The sequence below is a fragment of the Mauremys reevesii genome, linkage group 12 (genome assembly GCF_016161935.1).
Source record: "Mauremys reevesii isolate NIE-2019 linkage group 12, ASM1616193v1, whole genome shotgun sequence".
Taxonomy (NCBI): domain Eukaryota; kingdom Metazoa; phylum Chordata; order Testudines; family Geoemydidae; genus Mauremys; species Mauremys reevesii.
This window is the reverse complement of record NC_052634.1, coordinates 35708238-35718477: the sequence shown is the minus strand read 5'-3', so window position 1 is coordinate 35718477 and position 10240 is coordinate 35708238. Positions and strand designations below refer to the sequence as shown.

The 10240-nt window shown below is 56.2% G+C and overlaps 1 non-coding gene across 1 annotated transcript; it reads right to left on the bottom strand.

The window, feature by feature from the left end:
* Positions 1–755: 755 nt before the first annotated feature.
* Positions 756–827, bottom strand: TRNAC-GCA. Its single transcript has one exon. It is a non-coding gene; the product is annotated as a tRNA-Cys (tRNA).
* Between the last annotated feature and the right edge of the window lie 9413 nt (positions 828–10240).

Below are 10240 nucleotides of genomic sequence, written 5' to 3'. Positions count from 1 at the left end.
AGGAGAAAACGAAGGGGAAAAAAAACAAACCACCAAACCGTTGCTGTTTCTACCCAAATGATCAATGAGACCAGAAAGTGAGACTGTGCAATTAACTGTCTGGGACTACACTGACTCTGCAGTTACTTGGATGCAGACACACCCAGCTCTACGGTTGGTAAACGTACAGAGACTCTGCTGCTGCTCATAAACTAGAAGCACATGACCTCTGAACAGCTGCCATTCGAATGTATCTGAAAGTTACAAGGAACAACGATCTGTGTTAAAGGAAGGTTGCCATTTATCTGTGTTAAAGGAAGGTTGCCCCAGTTGATGCTGTGTGCACAAAGAGAGGATTGAATGTGTAACAGGGAGTTTGGTAAATCTTGGTTATTTTAGTTTTGTAACAGGCTCCTGTCCACCTCCAGTAGAGTTTTCAGTCCCAATGGCAACTTACTTACCAAATGTAATACAGACTAGTCCATGCCTCTCACGTGGATGTGGTTCTTGTTCTTCTGCACATTGTAGCCCATGGAGGCCAAGAACCTGCAAATGTGTCTTCATGTGCCTTTGTTTAGTTGATGAAAACACAAATTAGACACTTAGAGGATTGGAACTGATTTCAGCTGGGGGACATGTTTGCTAGGTTTTTATGCATTTGCACAGGAAAATGTTGAGTGTTTCCATTCATTTCAGGTATCCCTGGTCAGTGGAGCTCCTGAACATAATGGAAATGGATATGCAATTATTATTGCTGTTGAAGGACCAGGCTTTTAAGAGGGCACTTGGATTTGAACCAAGGACCACTTGATCTGCAGTCAAACACTCTACCACTGAGCTATACCCCCTGACAACTACATTGGCAATGTCAGTGATCTTAAGGATCTTGAAACCAGAGAGTGGAGTTCATTTCTTCCACACCAGTGTTACTGTCTGTGCATCCCGGAGCTATGGGGTGAGTGGGAAAGGCCCACAACTAGCTTGTCAGTATCAGCAAAGGAGCAGCCGACATCAGGACCAACGAGACGTGCTGGTGGCCCATCAGGAAGAATCCACTCTCCCAGAGACTTCTCGGCGAGGGCACGGTACACAATGGGGGCTACCTACCCGCCACGTCCCAGCAAGGGTCTTTCTAGTCCCACTTTAGTGTTACCCAATTTCTAATCAGTCTTTGGCCCAGATTCCCTCCCTGAGCGGCACCAGCAAATACCTGGGCCCCCTGCTAGTGTTAAATCTGCCTTGAGCTGGGACCCAGCTTGGCAAAGAGCCTGCAGCCCCCTCTGTGCTGGAGGAGTGAGAGCAGCCCTGGCCCTGGGCAGGGCAGCCCTGAGGGAATGAACTCAATGTGCCCGTGAGGCCCTGATCCAGAACCTCTGCCAGGCAGCTTGTGCTGCTCGGGCGTCTCCGGCGAGGATTCAAAGCTTCTCTGCTCCAGGGGAACCCCTGGGGGAGGGAGGCAGGGCTCCTGCAGGATAAATCTTCCTGCCGGCAGAGCTCCGGTCCCCTCCTCATGGGCACAGGGCGTTGCACACGGCACCCACCACATGCACACACCCCTTTGTGGGGAGAATCAGCTCTGGGATATTGGGGTCAACCCCCCCCCTCCTCCCTGCAAACCTTCTCCTGGCTTCAGTGAGGGAATGGGGGCGTGAGGGGCTAGTGCGGTAACAGCAGCAGCGTGGCCGTGGGGCTCGGCCGGTGGCTGGGGCCAGTCGCCTGAGCATGAACCCAGCCGACCCCAGGAGATTGACCCGGGTCACCAGCCCAACCCACCACGCGGCTGCTGCCGCTGCCCCGTTAGTGCGCGAGCTCCCACAGACCACGCTGGGGAGAGCCCCCAGCTGCAGGGGAGACGCCCGTGAGTGCCTGGCAGGGCCCAGCTCCTGGCTGACCTGCACTGCTGGGGGTCAGGGGGCTGGGTGACAGGGGGGCGTTGGCTCTGGGGTGGGACTGTCACTTCCCCCCTGCCAAGCCAACAGGATCACAGCAAACGAAACCAGCTCGGCCGGCAGGGGAAGAGTTCAGTCCAGGGCCTGGTGCATTCTGGGAGCAGGGGCGGTGCAGAGAAAGGGCAGATAGGGGGCAGCTCTGAACACTCCACGCAGAACTGCCTGTCCTGTCCCGCAGCCCCTGGTACAGGGGGCTTTTAGCCATAGTTTTAATCAGGCCAATAAATTGAAACAAACCCCTGTTAAATCATTGCTCAGCCCGAGTCCTTCACCCACATTCCTTAGGGCATTGGGTGTTTCATTTCCTGCCTCCATTTCACACAGAGACACAATTTCCTTTGCACAGATCCGTGAACAGCAAAACCTCCCTGTGTCTCTGGTCTGAGCCAGGGCATTCGACTCCAGTGAACCCTTCTCTCCTGCAATGGCGATGGTCAGACAGAGGGGACGTGGCACCTGCATCCCTGCCAGGGAGATATTGGCTCGGCTCTTTCTTTCTGCTGCTGTTGTTAGTCCATGAAACATCAAGGGTGGAATGCAAGGCTGAGTTCATGCACCAGCCCCCTGAAAAAATTTCAGTGCCCCAGAGAAATCCTGCCTCCTGCTATTGGAATGATGTGCTGGAGATTTGAATGGGAAAGGGACTGTCTGAATTGTCAGAGTGGGGAATGAACAACAATCTACAGCAATGTCATTCACACAAACACACTCTCATCCTGCTCCAGCCGGAAGGGAAATGGGCAGAAATTCTCGCTGTTCAGCCAAGGACACACTTACACTGATGTGCAGCCATGAGTGTGCTGGGGAAGCTGGTCTGAGCAATTTGAAGTGACAATTCAGTGAGAACAGAATCATCATGTAGTAGAACAGCTGTGTATTAAGTAGTTGTGGCGGAGGGGTTAAGGCGATGGACTAGAAATCCATTGGGGTCTCCCTGCGCAGGTTCAAATCCTGCCAGCTACGCAAGCACTGCACTTTTGTTATTATTACTGTAGACTTAGTGCCTGAGCATCCAGAGTGCAAACTGAAGCCAGATCTACTTTCACTCTGTTGACACTTATAATGCTGTTGTGGCACTGCTATAGCACTTTGGAGTGGACAGTCACTGGAGGGGTTTTACCATCTCTGTAATAGCTGCATTGACAGAACAATTCTTCCTTTCCTTTAGCACTATCTAACCCGGGCTTAGGTCACCTTAACTATATGGGTTTGGGGGGAGGGGGGATTCACACCCTGAGAGACGTCGCTCTGCCAGTTAAGTGCCCAGTGTACACCAGCCCTTAGATCTCTCTTGGTATTTCAATGCAGGCACTGACCTGTGAAAGTAAAACATCAGCTCACAAACACAGAGACTGAATTCCCCACATTTAATCTCGCTGCACTTTCCAGAAAGTCACAAAATTCAATTCACACTTGCTAGGAGAGAGAAAAAATAAGTGACACTAAGTTTTTGGCTTGGTTAAATAAAATTAAATATTTAATTAATATAGTAAAAATATGTCCTGATTCTTCTAACTAACACCACAGCATGAAATAAGAACAGAGACAAATCTTGTCAGTGATGACGAGTGAAGTTTCGCAAATGATCTTCCCATTATTAATTTCCACGCCGCCCCCATTGGAGGTTTGGGCACCTCCAGTATCACTGCTCTGCATTCACCTTCCCCTAGAATTGTTCTCAGACAGCCCCAAATTTGGAAAATTGTGCAGGTCAGAATGTGAATAGTGACCCCGGCTCCTTCCTGCACCTGCTCTACATTGCTCCACAGCAGCTTTTCCCCCTGCAGAGATACCCCAGCACAGTAGTGCAGCCGCCCAGGGTTCAGCAGGCACAGGGGCTGGTGGAGGAGAAAGGATTGTAGATTCTCGCCTGCACTCTGGAGAGGAAGTAATAATTGGAGGGGCATTTTTGACTCCTCCTCTCCTCAGGGTCCCCTGGGCTAGAATTCTACCTTCCACAGGGCCAAATGAGGGGGTGGTGCCACTTGGTTAATGAAAACCAGCCCTCCAGGTGAGGCTTGAACTCAAAACCTCAGCATAGCTCCTCTCAGCGCTGCTCTATAAGTACTGTGCGCTAACAAATTGTGCCACTGGAATACCTCTTAATTATGATTTTCTGAGACCCCCCTAGGCTGATAAAGCCAAGGAGTGACCCCAAAACATTCTCAGTGGGGCTGGGAGCAGGTAGCGACAAGTGTTGTACTTGGTGGGGTGGATCCTTCTTAAGGGTTCCAGGCACCATTTGACCCTTTTGTTCTTCCCTGTGTAATAACTGAGCTGGTTAAGACTCAATGGAGAGTCTTGCTGCAGACCAACAGATCTGAAATCACTGATAACCAGCTCTAAGCATTAGTCCTGCTTTGGGACAGTGTCTCTCATGCAACGAACTGCCCAATCTGCGCTAGCAGTGAGGCTCCCTCACTAACAGCTGAAATCAGGGAGAGCTGTGTGAAGTGCAGGGCCCCAGGGGTGCCTGAACAGGGGGGAACAACACCCCAGGGCTTTTAAAAATGGGAGGGCTCTGCCTTGCCACTTTGTAATGACCGTAAGGGCGAGTGAGGGTGGGGAGGGGATGGAGAGCAGTGAGCGGGAAGTGGGGTCTGGGGGGAAGAGGCAGCACAGGAGCGGGGCCTTGGGGAGAGGGGTGGGGCAGGGGCGTGGAGTTGAGTAGAAGGGATGGGGCTACTGTTCGGGCTCTGGTGGCTGCTACTTTTAGGGAGCCTGTTCCGCTTGTGGTGGGATCACAAGACGCCCCAGAGCAGAGAGGGTGGCCAGCAGAGCGGTGACAGGGGGGAACGGCAAGCGGCCGGCAATGTGGCCAGACAGCGGAGGGAGAAAGGGGCTTTCCCCCCAGGAGGTGAGAGGTGAACTCTGGGTTTTCACTGACCCAGGACAGCAGCTGTGGGTGAGGTGCAGTGAAGGGAGGGGCACATCCAAAGAGCTTCTGGTGTCTGGATTTAGGAGCCTGAGGCAAAAGGCCACTGCCCAGCGCACTGTGTTAGGGGGGGTGTTTTGCTCTTAGTGTTGTGTTATGAATCCTGATTGTGGTGTTTTCCCAAGTTAATACAAGGTGATTTTCCTCCTTTTTATTAAAGTTTCTTTTCTACACTCAGTGCGTGTGAGTGGGGGAAAGTATCGCCTCTTAGAGGCACCCAGTGGCCAGGGTTAGTTTCCCCAGGTTACTGGGTGGGGGCTTAGGCAGATTGTGTGTTGTATTGTTGAAGAGAAGCCCCAAGCACCCAAACAGGGAATTGTAACTTCAACCTTCAGAGTAAGAGCCAGAGGTGCTGCCAGCTGAGCTAGCCAGGCTGCTGAAAAGTATTTACTGCTTCCACCACAACCACATTCACATCTATGATCAAAAGGAAAAAACCCCACCCCAGAGTACGCTGGGCCGTGTCCTTCGCCTCAGTTTCTCACCTTGCAGTGTGACAGGCCAATACAATTTTCCTTTAACAGACCCCTCCGCTCTCCTTCCCCAACCCCCACTCCCCTTGGGCAGCAAAGCCCCAGGGGTGGGGGAGGGAAGGGAAGGCATCGAGCGATACCTCAGCTTCTGCTGCCGACACTCCTTCAACTGGCTCTCGGTTTGCCCTGTTCACTCTGCGTCGCTGCCGCTCCACGGCATTGTCCTTCACCCTGCTGCTGAGAGCTCCTGTGTCGCCACTTCCCCTGCTGCCACCTGCCTGTCTCCTGCAGCCTCTGCGCAGCCACGTAGTGGGGGAACCTCGCTACAAGTGCAGCCTGGGCAGCCTCTGTCATTGCAACACCATGGGCAGGGCGTGAACCGCCAGCTGGGGGGACACTAACGCCCTGCCCCGCCCCTTCTGTCTGAGGCCCCGCCCTTTCCGCAAACCCCGCTGGAGCCCAGAGCCCCCCCACCGCAGCAGCCAGCTCCTGCCCGAGGCTAGTGCCCCAGCCCCATCATGCCCCCAGCCTCCTTCCCAGCCCGAGTGGGTAGCATGGCCCCAGCCACCCCAGAACCAGAGCTCCAGGAGGGCTGGTTACATGGACCTGACTCGACCTGCCATTGACTCGCGTGGCTCTGCGCACCGTCAGCCGGGGCGGGCCAGGCCGCGGACGTGACTCAGGCTTGGGCCGCATGGCCGTGCTTTCCTGACAAGGCATGAGGCAGGCCAAGAGCTTTGCACAGCGTACAGGGAAGTGGGAGGGAGGCGTCTTTGAGCCGGCCTGTCTCCTCCGCTTCTCCCTTGCCGCTTGGGCGGAAGTGGGAAAGGAGTGAAACATACACAACTGAAGATTTTGCACTTGGATTAAGCCCGAGTCCCTGACCTGCAGACTCACAGCTCTGCCGGTGCCCCTCACTCCCGACCCGCAGCCCCTGCTATCCCAGTCCTGACCTCCAGACCCACAGCTCTGCCGGTGCCCCTCACTCCCGACCCGCAGCCCCTGCTATCCCAGTCCTGACCTCCAGACCCACAGCTCTGCCGGTGCCCCTCACTCCCGACCCGCAGCCCCTGCTATCCCAGTCCTGACCTCCAGACCCACAGCTCTGCCGGTGCCCCTCACTCCCGACCCGCAGCCCCTGCTATCCCAGTCCTGACCTGCAGAATCACAGCTCTGCCGGTGCCCCTCACTCCCGACCTGCAGCCCCTACTATCCCAGTCCTGACCTGCAGACTCACAGCTCTGCCGGTGCCCCTCACTCCCGACCCGCAGCCCTGCTATCCCAGTCCTGACCTGCAGACTCACAGCTATGCCGGTGCCCCTCACTCCCGACCCGCAGCCCCCGCTATCCCAGTCCTGACCTCCAGACCCACAGCTCTGCCGTTGCCCCTCACTCTCGACCCGCAGCCCTGCTATCCCAGTCCTGACCTCCAGACCCACAGCTCTGCCGGTGCCCCTCACTCTCGACCCGCAGCCCCTGCTATCCCAGTCCTGACCTGCAGACTCACAGCTCTGCGGGTGCCCCTCACTCCCGACCCGCAGCCCCTGCTATCCAGTCCTGACCTCCAGACACACAGCTATGCCGGTGCCCCTCACTCCCGACCTGCAGCCCCTGCTACCCCAGTCCTGACCTGCAGAATCACAGCTCTGCTGGTGCCCCTCACTCCTGACCTGCAGCCCCTGCTATCCCAGTCCTGACCTCCAGCCTCACAGCTCTGTGGGTGCCCCTCACTCCCGACCCACAGCCCCTGCTATCCCAGTCCTGACCTCCAGAATCACAGCTCTTCTGGTGCCCCTCACTCCCGACCCGCAGCCCCTACTATCCCAGTCCTGACCTGCAGAATCACAGCTCTGCCGGTGCCCCTCACTCCCGACCCGCAGCCCCTGCTATCCCAGTCCTGACCTGCAGAATCACAGCTCTGCTGGTGCCCATCAATACTCCCGACCAGCAGCCCCTGTTATCCCAGTCCTGACCTCAAGACTCTGCTAATGCCCCTCACTCCCGACCCGCAGCCCCTGCTATCCCAGTCCTGACCTGCTGTGATGGAGTAGGGGCTGTCTGTGTGGTGGTTGGGAGAGCCAGGGAGGATTTTAGTTGAGGGACAGGTATTCAGCCTGTACCATGAGCTAGGCGCGGGGAGGGGAGGTCAACACCTTTGCCCGGGGAGCTAGACAAAGCCAGGGAGCCGGCTGGAAGGGGTTGGGTCAGTTTTGGTTTGGGGCTTGGGGGGAGAGTTCAGGGAATCCTATGCTGGGATCCAAGCACCCTGAACCCCAGAAGGACTCGATTGAGGGGTCCTGGTTGTGCTGTAGCCTGTGTTCCTGTTGTCCAATAAACCTTCTGTTTTACTGGCTGGCTGAGAGTCACTGTGAGTCCCAGGAAGAGGGGTGCAGAGTCGGACTCCCCCACACTCCGTGACAACTGGTGGCAGCGGCGGGACCTACTGCACCCCGTGGACGGCGCTTCCTGCAGTTAGTGACTGGGGAGCAGCAAAACGAAGGGGGAACTGATGGGGACCAGGTGGGCTGAAGAGACAGAGAGAGAGACAGTTTCAGGAGGCGATTAACCCCTGGGAGTGTGTGACCGGAGAGAAGGACTTTGCAGTAACAGGGTCCCCCGGGGGAGTGCAGGAGCAGTCCCAGGGGCGGAGGAGTCTGCAGCTCGACCCTGGCAGAGAGTTGGTGACCTGAAGAAGGGCTGGTGCACGAGGGGTCTCCCTGGAACCGGTGGGAAGCTGAGAGCACAGGCCGGCGAGTGGCCAGCAGGAAGATGTTTGCTAAGCACCTTAAGAGCGACCTGGTGGAGCTGTGCAAGCAGAGGGGGCTGCTCATTGGGAGGTCCACCAAAGACCAGCTAATTGCCCAGCTGGAGGAGAAGGATCACTTGGGTGAACCGAGCACTGTCCCAGAGGGAAGCCACCCAGCGGACACAGTGTGGGCCCCGGGGCCTGACATGGCTGGGAGGGGCCAGACTGCTGCCGAGGACACCCCGAGACCTGCCCACCTATACCTAGGGGAGGGGTTCATAGAATCATAGAATTCGAGATCAGAAGGGACCATTATGATCATCTAGTCTGACCTCCTGCAAGATGCAGGCCACATAAGCCGATCCACCCACTCCTTTAGCTAGCGACCCCTGCCCCATGCTTCGGAGGAAGGCGAAAAACCTCCAGGGCCACTGCCAATCTACCCTGGAGGAAAATTCCTTCCTGACCCCAAATATGGCGATCAGCTGAACCCCGAGCATGCGGGCAAGACTCTCCAGCCATACCCTCTGGAAAAAGGCTAACAATATCCTATCATTGACCCATTGTACTAATTACCAGTGTGGCACTTAATTGACCTATTGACTAAGCCCGTTATCCTATCATACCATCTCCTCCATAAACTTATCTATCTTAATCTTAAAGTCATGGAGGTCCTTCGCCCCCACTGTTTCCTTCGGTAGGCTGTTCCAGAATTGCACTCCTCTGATGGTTAGAAACCTTCGTCTAATTTCAAGCCTAAATTTCCTGACTGACAATTTATATCCGTTTGTCCTCGTGTCAACATTAGTACTGAGCTGAAATAATTCCTCTCCTTCCCTGGTGTTTATCCCTCTGATATATTTAAAGAGTGCAATCATATCTCCTCTTATCCTTCTTTTGCTTAAGGAGTGGTTTGGGGGAAGCCCAGCGAATACTGAGGGCACCTGGACCCTGGCGGCCAGCAGGGGATCGTCCCTCGAACAGATGTGGCTGGAATATGACAGGGAGGCGCTCGAGTTAAGGAGGCAAGAACTGAAGGAGCGGGAGAACCAGCGTAAACACGAGGAGAACCAGCGCATGAGGTCACATACCTACAACTGGTCAACCGGGCGCAGGGGTATGCCTGCAAGTGGACAGCCGGGGCCCAAACTAAAGAGGACCTGCTTGACCTATTCATACTGGAGCACCTGTATGAGCAGTGCCCATCCGACCTGAGGCTGTGGGTGATGGACCAGAAGCCGGAGAACCCGCAGCACGCAGGCCAGCTGGCCGACCAATTTGTGGACAGTCAGGCAGGGGATAACAGGGAGGAGTCTCGAAGGAGCAGGCCTGCCTCAACGCAGAGAGAAAGTCACCATGGGACCTCCCAGCGGGGGCCTATGGAGAACCCCCACCAAAGGGGAACATCCAGCGTCAGGTCCATCCGACCCACTCGAGGGGACCCACGAGACATGGGCTGCTATCACTGTGGCCAATGAGGCCACATACGGGCCCAGTGCCCCAAGCTCAGGGACAGACCGAGCAGACCCAACCCACAGAGGGTTGACTGGGTAAAGACCCAATCAGATGAGGGGCAACATTCCCAGGAAAGGGGGGCTGGCCACGTACCACCTGCGAAGGAGGGAGGAGGGCCACAGGTCTGCTCCTCTGGGGGGCTGGATGCTCCAGACTCCGGGTTTTTGGTTTACAGGGTGGGCACGGGGCTGCCCCTCCGGAAAGAGTGCCTTGTTCCCCTGGAGGTGGATGGGAGGAAGGTCACTGGGTACTGGGACATGGGCGCAGAGGTGACGCTGGCCCGGCCCAAGGTGGTGGCCCCAGATCGGATGGTGCCCGACACCTACCTGACCGTGAGGGGTGTGAGCGGGACCCCATTCAAGGTGCCCATGGCGAGGGTGCACCTGAAGTGGGGGGCCAAGGAGGGCCCCAAGGACGTGGGGGTACACCCACATTTGCCCACAGAGGTGTTAATGGGGGGGACCTCGAGGACTGGCCAAGCAACGCCCGGGGTGCCCTGGTCGTGACCCGTAGTCAGAGTCGGCGCAGGGCACTGCACCCTGACAACGGGGAAGGTACTCTGCCCGAGGTGCCGGACCCTAACCTGGTGGGGAGGGAACACTCAGGGACACGACCCAGAGAGGCTGCTACCTCAGACCTAGCT